General features: G+C 44.5%; 1 protein-coding gene across 10 annotated transcripts in view; it reads right to left on the minus strand.

Moving 5' to 3' along the window:
• The window catches only part of TRAF3 (TNF receptor associated factor 3), a 125,199-nt gene that overhangs the window by 66,305 nt on the left and 38,820 nt on the right, over positions 1–20,074 (minus strand). For 3 of the 10 annotated variants that reach the window (XM_032287325.1, XM_032287319.1, XM_032287318.1), the window contains exon 1: positions 4,310–10,748. The exons of 3 other annotated variants lie outside the window; for them this stretch is intronic. The gene's annotated coding sequence lies outside the window, so the exon portion shown is untranslated. Of the gene's footprint in view, positions 1–4,309; positions 10,749–20,074 lie in introns of those variants that run through there. 4 more of the 10 variants (XM_032287321.1, XM_032287316.1, XM_032287324.1 and 1 more) reach the window with 2 other exon arrangements.

The following is a 20,074-nucleotide window of genomic DNA, read 5'->3' on the forward strand; positions in this document are numbered from 1 at the left end:
AAAAAAAAAAAAAAAAAAAAAAAAAAGAAGTACATGTGCAGGTTTGTTATATAGGTAAACTCCTGTCACCAGGGTTTGTTGTACAGATTATTCTGTAACCCAGGTATGAGGCCTAAAACCCAATGGTTATTTTTCCTGATCCTCTCCCTCCTCTCATCCTCCACCCTTGAGGAGGCCCCACTGTCTGTTGTTCCCTTCTTTGTGTCCAAGTGTTCTCATCACTTAGCTTCCACTTATAAGTGAGAACATTCAGTACTTGGTTTTCTGTTCCTGCGTTAGTTTGCTGAGGATAATGGCCTCCAGCTCCCAACCATGTTCCTGCAAAAGATAGGATCTCATTCTTTCTTACAGTTGCATTGTATTCCACGATGTAAATGTATCAAATTTTCTTTATCCAGTCTGCCATTGATAGGCGTTTAGATGGATTCCATGTCTTTGCTATTGTGAATAGTGCTGCAATGAACATATCTTTATGGTAGAATGATTTATACCCCTTTGAGTATATATAACCAGTAATGGGGTTGCAGGGTCGAAAGTAAGTTCTGTTTCTAGCTCTCTGAGGAATCACCATACTGCTTTCTGCAGTGGTTGAACTAATTTACACTCCACCAGCAGTGTATAAGTGCTCCCTTTTCTCCACAACCTCACCAGCATCTTATTTTTGGCTTTTTAATAATGGCCATTCTGACTGGTGTGAGATGGTATCTCACTGTGGTTTTGATTTGCATTTCTCTAATGGTCAGTGATTTGGGCTGTTTTTCATATGCCTGCTGGCTGTATGTATTCTTCTTTTGAAAAGAGTTTGTGTGTGTCCTTTGCCTACTTTTTTTTTTTTTTTTTTTTTTTGAGACAAAGTCTTTCTCTGTCGTAGGCTGGAGTGCAGTGGCACAATCTCGGCCCCCTGATTCAAGCTATCCTCCTGTCTCTGCCTCCCGAGTAGCTGGGATTATAGGCGTCTGCCACCACACCCAGCTAATTTTTATATTTTTAGTAGAGGCGGGGTTTCACCACATTGGCCAGGATGGTCTTGATCTCTTGACCTTGTGATCCACCTGCCTCAGCCTCCCGAAGGGCTAGGATTACAGGCGTGAGCCACCACGCCCAGCCCTTTGCCCACTTTTTATTTATTTATTTATTTTTGTAAATTTAAGTTCCTTACAGATGCTGGATATCACACCTTTGTCAGATGCATAATTTACAAATATGTTCTCCATGCTGTAGAATGTATATATACTCTGTTAATAGTTTCTTTTGCTGAATAGAAGCTCTTAAGTTTAATTAGATCCCATTTGTCAGTTTTTGCTTTTGTTGCAATTGCTTGTGGCGTTTTCATCATGAAATCTTTGTCAGTTCCCATGTCCACAATGGTATTTGCTGAGGTTGTCTTCCAGGGCCTTTACAATGTTGGGTTTTACATTTGAGTCTTATATTTTGAGCTGATTTTTGTACATTGTGTAGGGAAGGGGTCAGTTTCAATCTTCTGCACGTGGCTAGCCAGTTGTCCCAGCACCACAGATTTAGAGAGTCCTTTCCCCGCTGCTTTGGTCAGCTTTGACGAAGATCAGATGGTTGTAGGTGTGTGGCCTTGTTTCTGGGCTCTCTCTTTTGTTCCACTGGTGTCTGCTTTTGCACCATACCATGCTGTGAGGTTGCCGCGTCCCTATAGCATAGTTTGAAGTTGGGTAACAGAATACCTCCAGCTTTGTTCTTTTGCTTAGACTCCCTTGGCTATTTGGGTTCTTTTTTGGTCCATATGAATTTTAAAGCAGTGTTTTTCTAGTTCTGTGAAGAAGGTCCTTGGTAATTTGCCAGGAATCGCACTGAGTCTGTAAATTGCTATGGGCAGTATGCACACCCAATTATTTATTTTTTTTTTAGGAGAAGTCTAACTATGCTACCCAGGCTGGAGTGCGGTGGCACAATCTCAGCTCACTGCAATCTCCATCATCAGGGCTCAAGCAATTCTCCTGCCTCGGCCTCCCGAGTAGCTGGGATTACAGTCACCCACCACCATGTCAATCTAATTTTTGTATTTTTAGTAGAGACAGGCTTTCACCATGTTGGCCAGGCTGGTCTTGAACTTCTGACCTCAGGTGATCTACCCACCTCAGTCTCCTGAAGTGCTGGGATTACAGGCGTGAGCCACTGCGCCCAGCCAGTGCTTGATAAATATTAACTGAACAATAGTGGGTTACGGACCAGGGCTTGGAAAATGTATTTGTTAAAAAGATACTTTTCTTCTTGAAAAATGCTAAGAAAGTAGATGACTTTTCTGAATGATTTTATGTTTAAAAAAAAAAACAACGAAGTCATGTAAAGTGTTCTCACCACAAAAAAGATAACTACTGAGTTTATCTTTACACTTGCTAATTTGCTAGACTTAACCTTTCCATAATATATACTTCAAAATATCATGCTGTACATGATAAATATATATACAATTTTATATGTCAACTAAGAAAAATAAATTTAAGGAAAAAAAGGATACTTTTCTTCTCGAACTTCTTTTCCAAGTACAAAATTAAACCTCAGTACCAATTGGCTTCCAGGCATTAAATTACACTTCCAAATTATCCTTATTAAAGGTGATACAGGAGCTGCTTTTCATCAACTCATATATTAGAAGCCTTGTGCTAAGTTACTATTATGAATAGAACTTTTAGGTAAGCAAATCTGAAAGCAAGAAATGAATTTGTTTTATAAGGTATGAAGCTGCAAGTTATAATAAACCAAACTACCCCGATGATGAATGATAAAACTGCCCAGCACGCCTCTAATAGCAGCACTTTGGGAGGCCAAGGCGGGCAGATCACCTGCCGTCAGGAGTTGGGAGACCAGCTTGGCCAACATGGTGAAACCCCATTTCTACTAAAAAAAAATACAAAAAAAATCAGCCAGGTGTAGTACTACGTACCTGTGATCCTAGCTACTTGGGAGGCTGAGGCAGCAGAATTGCTTGAGCTGGGGAGGCGGAGTTTGCAGTGAGCCAAGACTATGCCAATGCACTCTAGCCTGGGCAACAAGAACAAAACTCCATCTCAAAAAAAAGAAAATTTAAAAAAAAAACTGAGGGTTTTGAGTTAAAGTTCTAAGCCAAGAAAGGCTCTTGCATTCTGAGCAACAAGACCGATGGCTGGGGCTGGGAGAAAGCAGCTTACCCCATGAAAGGGCAGAAGGCAGCACTGGGCCAGGGAGCAAGGCAGGCCAGGAGCACCTGGGAGAGCAGGACAGTGAGGCAGCAGGACCTGGCCTGACTGAAGGTCCCAGCACTCCATGCTCTATCTGCAACACTTCAGACGACCCAGGGGCCTCTCTTCACCATGTGGTCAACCAAGAGCCTACATTACCCTTTTCTTTGAAAAATCTTTTACCTCCACCTGCTGAGCTCAGGGACACAGTTTCAACACTGTAGTGGAGGTTACTCAGAAAACGAAGTCACCTTGCTACGTCAACGCCCTGCTCACTGTGTGGTCCTCCTGTGTGGGTTAGATGGGTTTCCTCACTGTATGGATGGCAAACAAGGACCCCAAAAAGAAATCCAAGCAAAAACTGCACCCTTTTAATGACCTAGCTCAGAAGTCACATAGCTCCACTGTGCCATACTGCTGGGTGAGGGGGGCCACACACCCAGCCCAGGCACACCTCTTTGTCAAAGTCCCATGCGAGAAAAATACAGAGAATGGGAGAAATCACTGAGAATACTTAGGAAAACACAATGGCACCCTACGTGAGTTCTACAACAAAATCTCAGTATTCTTTCAAGATTGGAAAATCAACAACCAGGGTTCAATGGAATCTGGCTAAAAAAATCAATTTGTATTTCAACCCTTGCAAGGCGAACCTCTTATTACTATTATGTGTAATAAGTTGCAACTTATAAGTTGAGTCTAAATTACTATGTTGCCCTGCCTTAGTAAATACAGTATCATGACCCTGACTTAACAGGTGGTGATTCAGATTCGCCCCAGGGTAACTGCTGGGCACTGCAGCTTCTCTATAAGAACACAGAATACCACAGACAGGCAGAAATGCAGGTGTCAAGCCAGAATTTATCTCGACATCCCAGTCTGCGGGCTCGGCTATGCACCCATCTCTCATCACAGCAGACAGCATTAAGGGTAGAGGTCATGCCGTTTGCCCCTCCCGTGGGTTACTCCAGCACACTGAGTGGAAATTCAATAAATAATCAGAGGAAGTGAAGACAGGAATTTTAAAAATTCTAAATCACAGTCTAAATTAGATGCCTGTTGTTATTACAGGCCTCTTTCTGACAAAAGGAAAGCAAAAACAACATGCACTGAGAGCAAACCGCTTCTGTCAGGACAGCGATCCTTAGAAGAGTAGAGAGCCAGGAGCCAGGAGCCAGGTTTCTGATCCTAGATCTGATTCTGACCTGCTCTGGGACCTTAACCAAGTGGCATTACTTCTTTGGGCCTCATTTTCCTCATCTGTAAAATAAAGGGATTGGATTAGACAAAGATTCGTAACTGAGGCCTACAGGTGAGCCACAGCAACATGCCCACTGTGTGCCTGAAGGCCAGTCTATCTTCAAGCTCGACATTTAAACTCTATAATCTGAATATTTATTAACAAAGAGAATGAATTCCACAGAGGGTGAAAACATTCTCCCAGAGCCTAGCCAGGCCCTCTAGGAGCTGCCACCTTGGCAGCAACACCAGGCTCCAACCTTCCAACCTCAGGCCCCTGAAATCACAGACATTTCAGTCCCAGGCAATCAAGACATCAACATTGTTTTAAATCCACGAGGGAGACTAGTTTTCTTTATTTTATTTTTCTCTAGAGATGAGGTCTCGCTATTTTGCCCTGAATGGTCTTGGATTCCTGGACTCCAGCAATCCTCCTGCCTTGGTCTCTCAAAGTGCTGGGATTACAGGCATGAGCTACCATGCCCGGCCTATGCTACATATATTTCTAACCAACAGCAAACAGACCTTCGGCAATGAAGACAATAGGCCCTCGTTTATTATTTTCATAAGCTTGACATTTTAAACATGGGTCTTTATAACCTGGGCCTCCATCCCCAAAACGAATCCCCATGATATCCTGGAAACAGGCAGGGCTGCCTCCCAGGAAGAGCCCTAGCATGTGTGTTACTGGAAACAAACCCTTTGGATGAACAGAAAGCTGTGCCAGGACCCCCCCAGCACATGGGGCTGCAACTGTGCTTTTGGAGACCTCATGCATTGCTAGGCCTCGGGAGGCACGATGAGCCAGCCCCCTTCTTCACAGCCTGCAGACTGAGGTGGCAGGCCAGCACACACACACAGGCTAGTTCCTCGGCCTGAAGTTGAAAACTATGTCTCAACCATAGTCTGTTGCCAGGAAGCAAGACACCAAGGCAGACGTTGCCAGAGAAAGAACTGAGCTCAACGGGCTACTCTGGTAAACGAAGAGAAAGGATGTGCTTCATATGGAAAGCCAAATTTATTTACACAAATCACGAATGCAGGCTCTCGGCTAGGAAAGCTCACTTCCAATGCCAGAAGGTTCAGAACCCATTCACAAGCTTTTCAGAATGCAAGCAGTTGCCATGGTAACCCCAACATTATATTTCTTGGCATTGGACATATAAATTACCACCCATAATGCATTTAATACAGTTTGGGGCCACTAATTCATTGCAAAATAAATCTCAGCTCTGACTCTTGGACTCCCTCTAAGATAAACAAAGAGCAGCAGCTGGAGGTAGCACCCAGCTCACCCCATGGATAAGCACAAAGCTCCACACATCCGAAAATGCTCTTCTGAAGGCAAAATAAGAACTAAGGAGATTAGAATTCATCATCTACAGCTGGTGGTTGAGATTTTGTAAGATGAAAAGTTCCATCCAGATTAATGAAACTGTCCTTGCTTAAGTTAAAGAAACAAAATATCTGTATCTACATCTCTGAAATTCAACTATGTTTAGCAAATCCAAGAGAAAGCAGATCTCTTCAAAGAACATCTTCAATAATTCCCTTAGAGGGCATCTGTCAATATGAAATAAGATAACTCTTCAATTGTCAAAACTGTCATTAACAAGAAATAAACTTTTATTTCTTAGGTTCGAAAGAGATCTATTCAATCATAATTCATTACCTTGGCTAGGGATATTCATAAACACTTAAAATACATATATGCATGATTTCTAAAGTCCGTTACCTTCTTATAATCCGTCATCTGAACAGAGAGATGAAAACAAAATTATTGTGCACAAACTGCAAAGACATCTTCGGCTTCGCGTTCCCAGGAAGAAGCCGACTGCATCAGTAACTTGACAGAGCTGCTGCAGGACATGCCTGCGCCAGCCACAGCATTCACAGAATCGCGCACGTTCTAATCACTAAACTGCCAGGTCCGGAGGATCACTGCCTTCATTAACTCCTCCTTCAGACTGCAGGCAGCAGTCAGCAGTTGTGAAGGGGAGCAAAAGGCTTCACCACGGGTTGTTTCCATATTAACAAGGACTTTGGTAACCGCTGCATTGCAGTCTTTCTGAAAGCTACCAACCTCAGAAGCAAAAGCGCTGGAGAGAGTCTCCCTGGCACAGGAAGCAGGCTTTCCAATCACAAAGATTTTTTTTTAACAACCTTTAAAAATGCTGTAAACACCTGAGGCTTTTTCTAGATTTCCTACCTGTTTCCTAAAGGTTGACTGCTTTGTGGTTTTTACTGGAGGATGGCTGTGACCACTGGCTGTGTGGGGTAGGGATGCGGAAACGAGTGTGATGTGTATATGACGCCCCCTCTCAGTGCTCAGGTACGCCCTGCAGGAATCTGCACATCTGCTGCTTAGCACCAGGCTCAGAGCCCCTGCTGAGGGGCTCTTGGGAATGAGCCATGATTTCCATTCCAAAACATGCAAGTACAGCAAGCACTTCCAGGTCCTCTGTGGGCAGCAATCACTGAACACTCAGCTACCTTCACAGTATGGTAATAACCATTATGTGGTCAGAGCACTTGAAATTTTGAACCATTGACCATATAATCAATTTCAGAAAAGAGACTTCTGAAATAGTAACATGCTTACTAAATGACTTTGGTTTTCATTCATTCATGCAATACGTTTAGTGAGCACTGACCATATGCTGTAGATAAAAGGACATTCAAGTTGAGCAACCCTAATCCAAAAATCCAAACTGCCCCAAAATCTGAAACTTTCTGAGTACCTACATACCATCACAAGAAGAAATTCCCCAAATGACCTCACGTGACAGGTCACAGTCAAAACTTTATTTCATGTACAAAATACTTTTTAAACTGAACACAAAATTGCCTTCAGGCTATATGTATAAGGAGGAAGAATAACGGGAAACACACCATCGTGCATGGTGGAGGAGGACCGGCACCGCATGGGAGGCAGAACCAGGGCCCATCTGCAGCTCCAGGACAAGGCTCTGTGAGAAAGGAATACTTATAAAAGGAGCTGAAGGCTGTGGACTTGGCTGGAACAGGGAGGGCCAAGGGGAGAACATCCTCCAGATGGCCGTGCCCATTCTCAGCAGGTGCAGGAGGTCCTCTGCAAGGTAAATGTTTGTGGCTGGAGCCCGTCCCTCCCTCACAGCAGACCAGAGCGGGTATGGCCACCACCACCACCACTGACAGAAACTGGCATCTGGGACCTGAGGCCTACACTTGCCCAAGGCACGTGGTGACCGCAGGGAGGCACCGGGTGTGAGCACAGCAGGGCAGCTCTGTGCTGTGCCACCCCACCACGCTGCCACCCATAAGTAACAGCTGTCCTCTGGCACCCATGGCAACCCCAACAAAGGTGACAGTCCAAGCAGCCTCTGCTCAGATGGCTATCTTCCACCCCATGTCCAGAGCCCAGCCGGACCCTGAACAGGTGTGAGGTGAAAGACTGGATGAATGAACAAACAAACGAAAGAACCTACTGGGCACTCCCCAATTCTGCAATAGGAAATGACATGTCGGACCTCTGCCAATGCTATGCTGTTCTCTGAGGAAAATGGCCCTTCTTTGCCTTGTCTCTGGCTACCTAACTACTTCTCATCTCAGGCTCCTCCAGGAAGTCTTCACTGACTGCCTTCCCACCCCTGGCAGCAAGGCCCTTTTCCTGAGCCAGCCCCCCACCTCCGGCAGCTCCCATGCTGTCTTGAAGCGGTGGATGTGCAGTGGCCCCGCACGGAAGCCCTGCAGCGTGGTCAGGGCTGTATCTGCGGTGCCCAAAGTGCTCCTGCTGCGGCCGCATTCCTGGAGGACTCGCCGCACATCAGCCACCTGCTCCACACACACAACTCGCTTGCTCCTGTGAGGCGGCTCCATCCGACACACAAGGACGCTGAGGCACAGTGAGTTCAAGCGGAAGAGCCAGGATCCACACCCAGGCACCAGCCTCCTCCGGCCACAACCTACCCACCCCTTCTGCTTTTGTAGGTACCCAAAACAGAGTTCACTGTCGCCAACTGGAAAAGATGATGTTACCTCACGGGGATGGGAGGGATTCGAGTTACGGAAAAACTTTTAAGGAAATACTGCAGTCTTCCTCCCCCATCCCTCCCTCTTACCGTGAGCTATGAATGAATGAACACATTCGGCCACAGCAGACACGCTTCCGCGTAAATTCCTGACAGGGAACACCTCACAGCCCACGGGAGCCGAGGAGAGAATGCGCAGGTAGGCAGCTCGAGGTGGTTTCCTTTTGCCATCACTGCGCTTCAGAAAGACTCACTCGAGCAGTTTAAAAGCCTCAGATGAACTTTCATCAAACGCTTCTGGACATTTAGGTGCCACTCTGGGCACTCCCCACAGAAGTTCCAGAAGAATGCTGCCTTTCAAGTCAGAGATCAAGGCGTGTTCTCCGTGGCAGTGCCACCCTCACTAGCCCCCGCTGGCAGCAGCGCTGCAGGGGAACTCTTCCCCACTGATCTGTCTGGCCAGAAGCCCGTGCGTGGCCTGAGCAGGCTCTCCCTGGGGGATGTCGAGCAGTGGGCAGGTCCCACGGCAACACTCTCATGCCTCCTGGAACAGCCAGAGCCTACTGGGGAGGGCCCCGCAGCTGGGCCAGGGCTGGGGGGAGTGTGCACTGGTGGGGAGAGATGGGCAGGGGCGCGAGCTGTCTCCAGGGGTGGCAGAAGGTCCCCAGAGGAGCATGCCAGAGGACCCTTCCAATTGCCGCCCAACTCAACAATCTGACCAAGGACAGTGAGGTTCGGCGCACGGGTGCCGGGTCCCCACATACCTGGGGGGGTGGCTTCCTACTGTCTTGTTTCCAGGTGAGGTGGCAGCGAGGTTTCAACAGGAGAAATCACTTTCTAAGGGCACCAGTGGGTGCTCCAGCAAAGCTGCTTGGCTCTGAGCGGCCTGATGCTTTGGACTTGGCATGACTTCCTCCTGGTGAAGGCACGGCCTGGTGTCCTCACAGCGTAGGCAGAGCAGAAAGGGCACGCTGCCTCCCTCTGGCACTGACTCCTCCCAATCAACCGCTCACTCTTTCTGGATCTCAGATTCCTTGTCTAAGAAAGGAGTAAGGCCTGTCCTACAAACCTCATGAAGCTGATTTTCAGTGGACTGAATGCATTTGCTCTCTGCAGGAAGCGAATCACATCTACTCATAATTTACAATGAGTCAACTGGTGTGAAAAAGTATAAGCTATCTCAAAATGTAAGGCATGACTGTTACCAAATATAGCCACAACGCACTCAGTTATATTTCCAAGCTTAATTCAGCTTAAATATATGATGAGAGACCTACAGGGCTCTTACCATTAACTAGAATGGCCATGGCTAATCCTGCCCCTTTATTAAATACTAGTAATGAAATTGATACTTTAGCTCATGCAGACTAGCTAATATCATTAATGTACGTTTACATGAATTTGATGCAAATTATGGAAACATCCCAATAGGTCTCATTTGGACACTTAAAATGCTAAAGAGCATCACTACTATCTGAAGGTACTTATCACTTCAAACAGGCAACTAAGTCACCAAAATTAACAAGAAAAAAATCCAAGCCAGCAGTATTCTGCCTGAAGGGAAAACAGAGACAAATCATTCATAGTCGTCACTCTAGGTGCCACTGGGGCCACAGAACAAAGGATGTCCCTAAGAGAAAGCACAGAGAAGAAAAACAATCTAAAACACACACACAATCTATTTGGCTTAGATACATACTTATTTACCAATTATCTTACAGGTACTTATTTGATAAGACCATTTCATGACCACCAGATGTGATCTGGTCTTAGGAAGGAAACAGACTGCAATTCTGCCTGTCTCTCTAGGCAACAGAGGGTTTCAGGGGCTTTAAACATGACACAAGAAGTCACTAGGTCAGCAACAAAGGTCAAACAAGCCCCAGTTACAAGTAGCAAAGTGTCTGTACAAGCATAAATGGGAGCCTGAACCACAGGTAAAAGAAGCAACAAAAGAGGATATAAACGACGAGGTATATTCCCAACAGAAGTGAAAACGCATGTCCACACAAAAACCTGCACATGAATGTTCACAGCAGCATTACCACACAACAGCCGAAAAGGAGAAACAACCCAAATGTCTATCAATGGACTAATGAATACATACAATGTGGAACATCCACCTTGATTGATACACGCTACAACATGAATGAAAACATGATGCTGAGTGAGAGCGGCTGGGCACAGAAAACACATACTGTCTAACTGCATTTCTACAGAATGTCCAAAGTAGGCAACGGCTGCACAACCCTGTGAATATACTAAAAACCACTGAAGCCCGGCGCAGTGGCTCACGACTGTAATCCCAACACTTTGGGAGGCTTAGGCAGGTGGATCACGAGGTCAGGAGATCGAGACCAGCCTGGCCAACATGGTGATACCTCATCTCTACTAAATATACAAAAATTAGCCAGGCATGGTGGCACATGCCTATAATCCCAGCTACTTGCGAGGCTGATGCAGGAGAACGGCTTGAACCAGGGAGTCACTTTAAATAGGTGAATTGTATGGAATGTGACTATTTCAATAAAGTTATTTTTTAAAAGCTGACACAATCAAGCCAAACGCCAAACATCCAACAGACACCATTTAATGAGATGCAGCTCACCCACTCAATTAAAAAACAAGAAAACATTATGACAGGAGTTCCCACTATGCCAAAACATGCATTACTTTTGGGGTAGTCCTTCCAAAAATTTTAAATAAGCTTCTCACTATTCAAAACAATTCATAATTCCTGTGGCAACTCCCCCTCTTCCAAATCTAAAAGTTCAACAATTTTTCAAGAAAAAAATTGATCTTAATTTTAAAGTAAAATACAAATTACATATTTGTGCAAACGTAACATTTTTAATCATGAGAGAGAGGTGTCACCATGGAACTTACCAACACTCTCCCCCAAGAAAGTATTCATTTAATTGGCTCTGTCTACTAGGAAATAAATAATACCTGGATCTTTAAGACCTAGAAACATTTCAGAAGGTTTGAGGTCAAAGAAAACACGTTAACTCAACATAACGCTCACAAGAACAAAAATAAGCCTATGCATAAAATAAACAACTAAATGACAGTGGAAAGACTACATTCCCTAAACCTAAAAAAAGTTTCCACTTCATTCCCACCCAGCGCCAGCTGTCCATCTCAAAGTCTTCAACAACCCAACTCATAGAAAGCACCTACGGTCAACGTGGTAACATGCACAATTCTGTAACTGGCTCAAGTCGTCATTACAATAAGGTGTGTTTCTATTTTCCGCAGGAAGAGAATCATGTCGACTCACAATTCACAATGAGTCAACCAGTGTGTAAAATATTTTACATAATGGGAAAATTTATTGTGACCCAAAAGTTCAGTGTGTTCTCATTAAGTTACCAGAAATTACAGATGTGAAGATACTTCTGTTAACTTAACCAAAATCAAGAAAAGAAACTACTTTAGATATGCACACATTTTCAGTTTGGTAGATTTGATTCTTTTTATGATACGGCATTTCAATTTACTCAGATTGGTAAACGCACCGTTTAAATACTAAATAGAGAAAATCTGCATATTGACAACATAGGTAATTTAAGACTGGTTTTGGCATACGTCACTCACTACCTATATAGCTAAGTTCTGTCAAAACCTGACAGGGTGGCTTCAGTTTTTGTAAATACTCTCGTGGTGAAATGGTTTTTCCAAAGTTACGATACCATCTACAGTGCTAATGGAGCCTTCCCATTGTGCTTCACTGCAAATAACGTATTTCTGTGGAAAATCTTATAGTGCTGCATCCATTTCACATTTCCCACATTACATTCAATTTTTTTTAATACCAAAAAAACATTTAAGCAATTAAAACACATAAAATTTTTCTATTATGACCTTTTAAAAAACCCTCAGTCTTGGGATAGCATTAGGAGAAATACCTAACGTAGATGATAGGTGACGGATGCAGCAAACCACCACCATGGCACGTGTATACCTATGTAACTAACCTGCAAGATCTGCACATGTACCCCAGAACTTAAAGTATAAATAAACAACTTAGAAAAAAACCTGTCTTTTATTTACTTTTTTTGTTTGAGGCAGAGTCTCACTCTGTTGCCCAGGTTGGAGTGCAGTGGTGCAATCTCAGCTCACTGCAACCTCCGCCTCCCAGGTTCAAGCCATTCTCCTGCCTCAGTCTCCTGAGTAGCTGCAACTACAGGTGCACGCCACCATGCCCGACTAATTTTTGTATTTTTAGTAGAGACAGGATGTCACCATATTGGCCAGGCTGGTCTCAAACTCCTGACCTCATGATCTGTCCACCTCTGCCTTTCAAAGTGCTGGGATTACAGGTGTGAGCCACTGCGCCCTAGCCACAAAACCCTCAGTCTTTTAAAGGCCACACTTGGAAACGGACATGTTTATACATGGAATACAGATGCAAACATTTTTAAACTACATAATCCATTGATACACACAGACTAAGAAATCAAACATTTCCAATTCCATAAACATAATACATCTGAAGCAAAGACACTACCACCAGATATTTTTTACTTTATAAGCTGGTCCCCAGAAAAGGGTAATCATGAAAGACACCAGGGAGCCTCTTTTCAACCTTGTTAAATAAACGACTTGCAAATATTAACCACAAAACTGTGGGTGAAGCCACTCTGTCCTGTCATGATTACTCGCTCATAAAAGCCCAAAATGTGTCTTGAAGGGGTTTTTTGTAATACAAATCCTAATCTTAACTATATAAACTCTATTCTTAACTATCTTAAAATACATTACAAAAGACCATTCTCAACTTTCTGAAAACTGCAATATCTTTTATAAAATCTGAAAGATTGAGAAGGTATTTCTAATAGTGTCGTCGCACATTAAACCTTGACTCATTAAGTCAAGTACCTGGGACAAAATCATTTTAAATTAAAAGAGCAATCTTTAATATACATTTTCACATGAGGCTTAATACATTTTACACAATTTATCAAAGGCCACAGAAAAACTTCGGAAATAATGTAACGAACACACAGTGATATTTGCTTCAGGAACAGATTATTTCACCCTACATCCTTTTAAAGTGCTTGAGATATGAATATTTAGTAGGCATGTTTCAGAATTAGCTCTTCATTTTCTAATAAAAAAGGGCAGACCTCCCTGCAGGCTTGGCAATGAAACATTTTCAAATGCAGGTACCAGGCGGGTGTTGGTGGTTCATGCCTATAATCTTAGCACTTTGGGAGGCCGAGGCAGGAGGATCTGCTTGAACCCAGGAGTTCAGGACCAGCCTAGTCAACATAGCGAGACCCCATCTCTACAAAAAAATTTTTTTAACTTAGCCAAATGTAGTGGTGGGTGCTTGTAATCCCAGCTACTCAAGAGGCTGAGGTAGTAGGATCACTTGAGTCCAGGAGACTGAAGCTGCAGTGAGCTGTGACTGCACCATTGTGCTTCAGCCTGGGCGACAGAGGAAGACCCTGTCTCAAAAAAAAAAAAAAAGCAGGTCCCATTTCAGAAAGCAAACTGTAAAGGTACCTACCTACATCAAAATGCATCTGAAAACCATTACCTGGCGCCTGAGTACAGAAGGTTAGGAAGTAAAGGCAGCGCTCCGGATCTGCAGCATCATCTGGAGTCTGCCCTCTCCTTGGACCCGGACAGCCAGACCTGAGGGCAGGATCTGGGCAATCCAGAACAGTGACCTCAGACACTCAGAGAGGGACACACTGAGGCCTATGTCACAATGCAGTGCCCCTGCTGCCAGGCCCCCATGTGGCTCACCTGAAACTGCACCTGTGGAGCACGCTCTTAAAGGGAAAGGGGAGATGACAGGGAGAACACCAGACCTGCTGGAGTGCCCTCCCAGCATGGGCTCATCACCTGCATATGGTGACCACCCACCCCTACGCGGGAGGGCGGACGCGATGTTTTCTTCCTTTGTGTTTCAGCACGCTGCATAATGCGTGACAAGCAGATGCTCACTAAGACAGGTCCATAATCCCTCATCTACAATTCGAAAATCCAAAAAGCTCTCTGAAAACTGAAAGCATGTTCATAACTCACTTGGCAGCATGCCCTGATCTGATGTGAGGCTATTCATAGTCTCACTGTCCCACTTAGTGCAAATATTCAGGTACTTCACTGCAAAAATCTTAATGCACTCGATGAGAAGGTGCTGCCTAGGATGTTCTGTAACATATGGGACTTTCACTGATTCTGTTCTAAAAATCTAAAAATTGTCACATTCCCAAACACCTCTGGACCCAAGAGTCACAAAGGACTGTGGTCCCTTGATAGATGATCACAGGGCAGGCACTGGCCAGAGATGGTGACACCCAAGATGTAAATGGGCAGCAGGAAGAAGCACCTGTATGGCCAGGAGAGAACAATAATCTGGATTCAAAGTCTAGTTTATACATATGTTCAATCTACTAACATGCTGAGCGTGTGTGCACACACCTCGCCCACAGTTGGGTAGACTGCATGAAAGGAAGACTGCGGTCCCTGCCCTCACGGAGGGGAAGACCATGAGGTGACAAACAAGTGCTCCGGCTCAGGCGGCAAACACAAGCTGTGGCCGGTGGGTAAAGGCAAGGAAGGTGCTGATGCAACACTCAGGAACGGCCCGAGCAGAGGGTGGCCAGGGAAGCCCCTGAGGAGTGACGGGGAAGCTACCCAAGGAACAGGGACAGCACAGCAAGAGTGCCAGGATAGGGACGTACCACTCTAGCAATCAGAGCACAGCTCAGGGGAGGGACCCTGGGGGAAGGGAGAAGGATGCGGGGCTGGGGTGATGGGAGCGTTAGGATTTTTAAAAATTAATTAATTTTTAAAGTTACATTTTTTTTAAGAGACAGAGTCTTTCTCCGTCACCCAGACTGGAGTGCAGTGGCATGATCACAGCTCACTGTAACCTCACCTCAGCCTCCTGTAATTTTTAAAATTTTTAATTGACAAAGAAAAATTGTATATATTTTTATAAGATACAATTGGATGTTTTGATCTATGCATACATTGTAGAATGACTAAATCAAACTAGTTAATCTATCACCTCACCAAGTTACTTTTCATGTGATGAAAACATTTAAGATCTACTCATAGGCAAGGACTTCATGACTACAACACCAAAAGCAATGGCAACAAAAGCCAAAATAGACAAATGGGATCTAATTAAACTTAAGAGTTTCTGCACAGCAAAAGAAACAATCATTAGAGTGAATCAGCAACCAACAGAATGGGAAAAAATTTCTGCAATCTACCCATCTGACAAGGGCTGATATCCAGAATCTACAAAGAACCAAAGCAGATTTACAAGAAACAAACAAACAAACCCATTCAGAAGCAGGTGAAGGATATGAACACTTTTCAAAGGAAGACATTTATGAGGCCAACAAACATGAAAAAATGCTCATCATCACTGGTCATTAGAGAAATGCAAATCAAAACCACATTGAGATACCATCTCACACCAGTTAGAATGGCAATCATTAAAAATCTGGAGACAACAGAGGCTGGAAAGGATGTGGAGAAATAGGAACACTTTTACACTGTTGATGGGAGTGTAAATTCGTTCAACTATTGTGGGAGACAGTGTGGCAATTCCTCAAGGACCTAGAAACAGAAATTCCACTTGACCCAGCAATCCCATTACTGGGTATATACCCAAAGGATCATAAATTGTTCTGTTATAAAGACACATGCACACATATGTTCACTGTGGCACTGTTTACAATAGCAAAGACCTGGAACCAACCCAAATGCCCATGAATGATAGGCTGTACAAAGAAAATGTGGCACATATATACCATGGAATACTATGCAGCCATAAAAAATGATGAGTTTGTGTCCTTTTTAGGGACATCGATGAATCTAGAAACCATCATTCTCAACAAACTGACACAAGAACAGAAAACCAAACAACCCATGTTTTCACTCATAGGCAGGTGTTGAACAATGAGAACACATGGACACAGAGAGGGGGACATCACACACCAGGGTCTGTTGGGAAGTAGGGGGCTGGGGAGGGACATTGGGGGTGGGAAGGTTGGGGAGGGATAACACTGAGAAAAATGCCTGATGTAAGTGACGGCAGGGGGGGATAGAGACAGCAAGCCACCATGGCATGTGTGTACCTATGCAACAATCCTGCAAGGTCTGCACATGTACCCCAGAACTTAAAGTACAATAAAAATAAAACAAAAAGTTTTTTAAAATCTACTCTTTAGCAATTCTAAAATATATAATACATGACTATCATCCATGGCCACAGATGAGCCTGGAGGGCATTACACTAAGAAAGTAGAAGGTGCGGAAGCGAAGGGTAGAATGGTGGTTACAGAGGCTGGGTGTGAGGGACGGGGAGAGGGGAGGTACTGGGCCAAGGGCACAAAGTTCCAGTTAGAGAGTTAGGATTTGATTAGATGTGACGGGAAACAAGTGGCTACTTGACCCAGTCAGGCATACAAACTATTCATCTCAAATCGAGCTCCCTCCCTCCACGCCTCAGCCACTTGATCTGTCAGCACAAAGGAAGGTAAGACCTGATTTCCCAAACGCTTCCATTCCATGAAATAATGTCCAGGGGTGAATCAAACTTCACAGAGCTTTCTACTGAGAAGGCTGAAGAACTTTAATGGGGGTGGGAGGGTTAATCATACCGATATTGTACAAAAAGAAAAAGCAGGCTATGTGATCAATGGGAAAGAAGCCAAACAACTTTTAATCTCCACTGATTGTTAAACATTGTAAAAGCCTGGCTAATAGCACTACCAGTAGCTCACTCAGCCACCCTGCCAGAATCAAAAGACAAATGGTGTATTTGTTAAGTGTTTTGAGAACACAGGAAAAAGGGTCACTAAAATGTCCCTGGCGAGTGCTGCTTCAGAAGCCTAGTAGGCCCTGCCTTCCTCTACCACCTCATCTCTGAAAGGGTGGGAATCTTGAGCTCTCCATTCTACCTCCAGACACCCGAAGCTCCCCACCCCTCTCCAGCCTTCCCAGTGCAGAATGAGGTGACTGCCAACAACTATGGAGACGCACAAATGGAGGGATATTTGGAGGAGCTGCAAAAGCTCTATTATGGATAACAAAATGGGTAAGTGAATCTCAAACTCTTTAAGGTTAAATGCTCACTTGGGTGAGATTTAACAACATAACAATAGACTACAACAATAAAGTGGCTTCTCAAACTTTTTCACCAAAGTACCCCCTAAGGCACAGGAGACAGCCCTGAGGATAAGGACTTTGAAGCAACTCAATGGCTGTGAAGTATTACATTTTGTATTCAAAATTCATGCAAACTTTACATTTAGCTCCATAACACACAATACCCCTTTCCCCTTTTCACTACCACTCTCAGCTTTTGGAAAGGGGCAGCTGGTATTTTCTCCTCCTCCCACTGCTAAAAGGCAGGCCTGCTCGTCTACTCTGCCCTCCTTCCAGATCCCATGGGCAAGGTCCACCCTCTGCTCTGGCACTGAATCCCATTCCCTCCTCGGTCAACCTCCCTCCTGGAACCCTTCCTTCCAGGGCACAGGTAAATGCTGATGTGTTCCCAGCACGCCCATTCCCCTAACATTCTACTTCAGAGCAAACTCTTTCAAGCTGTTGATGCACACATCCCATTCTTCCCTGATAACTTCCACCTGTCATGCCTCCTGACTTGTGCAAGTCCCCAAAGACCTTCAAGATGCAAAATCCAGTGCTCAAGCTCACCCTTCCTGCTTGATGTACAAATAGCTTTTCATAACTCTCAAATATATCTCCAGCACCCCCTCTCTGTAATTCTCCCAGACCCATATACCCAATAACCAACTCAGCATCTCCACTTGAGCAACAAAAAGGCAACTCAAACCTAACAGGTCCAACACTGAGCCCTCGGTACCCCTTCCTCTCTGATCTGCCTCTGACAATCCCTGGCTAAGTAAATGGCAGCATCTAATCCCTTAGGATCATAAAGCCCAACCCCCCAACATGCCACACATCCAATCCATCAGAAAAGACTGTCAGCTCCATCTTCAAGACACATCCCAAATCTAACCACTTCTCACCAAAGCTGTAGTCACAGAGTCCTCCCTTCCGTTCCTCAGATATGCCAAGCATACTCCTCCTCCAAGGCCTTTGCACACCCTAATCCTCCTGCCTAAAAAGTGCCCTTCTCCCAGATCTTCACACAGCTCCCTACCTCTCCATTATTTCGGTCCCTTCCCAAAAGCTACCTGCTCAGAAAGGCCTTCCCTGAGGCTCTACTAGGATAGTACTCTCATCACATGACTCGAGCCAGACTCCTTCCTAACACAACTATTTAGCATTAACTGACACATGTATCAGTTTGTAGACTATCCCTCTCCCCCAGATTATCTCTCCTGGGCCTTCAAGAGGGCCCAAATTTGGATTCATTCACCACTGTGTTCCCAGACCTTGAAACTACCTGATTGAGGGGCTCAATCAATATTTGTTTACAGCCCTATTTTGAAACCTTATTTTTTGTTCAAATGAAAGTAATCAGCCGGGCACGGTGGCTCACACCTGTAATGCCAGCACTTCGGGAGGCTGAGGCGGGAGGATGGCTTCAGCTCAGGAGTTTGAGACCAGTCTGAACAACACAAGGAGACCCTGTCTCTACAAAAAATTAAAAAATTAACCAGCCATGGTGGTGTGGTGTGTGCCAGGGGGCCCAGCTACTCAGAAGGCTGGAGTAGGAGGACTGTTTGAGCCCAGGAGGTCAAGGCCGCAGTGAGCCGGGATCGTACTACTGTATCCCAGCTTGGACAACAGAGCAAGACCTGTCTCAATCAATCAATCAATGTATTCATCAATTCATTCAACTAACACAGAAGCCTGCATGCCCTAGATTCAGAAGCACAGCAAATGCTTCCTAAGCCCTCCTTATGAGCTCTGTCCTGGCAGTGGGCAGAGGAGTGCATGACCACCCATCCACAGTGTCATGCATCACAGCGCTGTGGAAAACAGGGAAGACTGGAAACAACCTAACTGTCCGAATCAACAGAGAACCGAATCAAGAAACTCTGACACAATCACATGATTACTGTATAGTCAACCATGTAATAGAGTGTCATGCTATGAAAAAATACTTCTGTCCAACAGAAATACCAGAATCACAAAAATAATTTAAAATCTCCTAGCAACCACATTTAAAGAGTAAAAAGAAGTCCATAAAATTTACTGTGTATTTTAATGCAATGTTAAATTTATCATTTAACATGTAATATTATCAAAAATTATTGATATTCTGCTTTTTTTAACCACATTTAATCTTCAAAATCTGGTGTGTGGGGCTAGACTGTGGCCTGTACAATGGTGCATAGTAGCCAATGCCTGTAATCCTAGCACTTCAGGAGGCCAAAGGGGGGGTATTGCTTGAGCTCAGGGGTTCGAAACCAGCCTGGCCAACATGGTAAAACCCCATTTCTACAAAATATACAAAAATTAGCCAAGGGTGGTGGCATGTGCCTGTAGTCCCAGTTACTTGGGTGGATCACCTGAGCCCAGGAGGCGAAGATTGCAGTGAACTGAAATGCCATCACTGCACTCCTGCCTGGGCAACAGGGTGAGATCCTACCTCTTAAAAAAAAAGAATATAGAGTCCAGAAATAAGCCGTTACATTTATGGTCAATTGGTGGTTTTTTTAATGGCCAATA

This window comes from Sapajus apella, unplaced genomic scaffold (assembly GCF_009761245.1).
Source record: "Sapajus apella isolate SASKATOON/1434 unplaced genomic scaffold, GSC_monkey_1.0 scaffold20, whole genome shotgun sequence".
Taxonomy (NCBI): domain Eukaryota; kingdom Metazoa; phylum Chordata; class Mammalia; order Primates; family Cebidae; genus Sapajus; species Sapajus apella.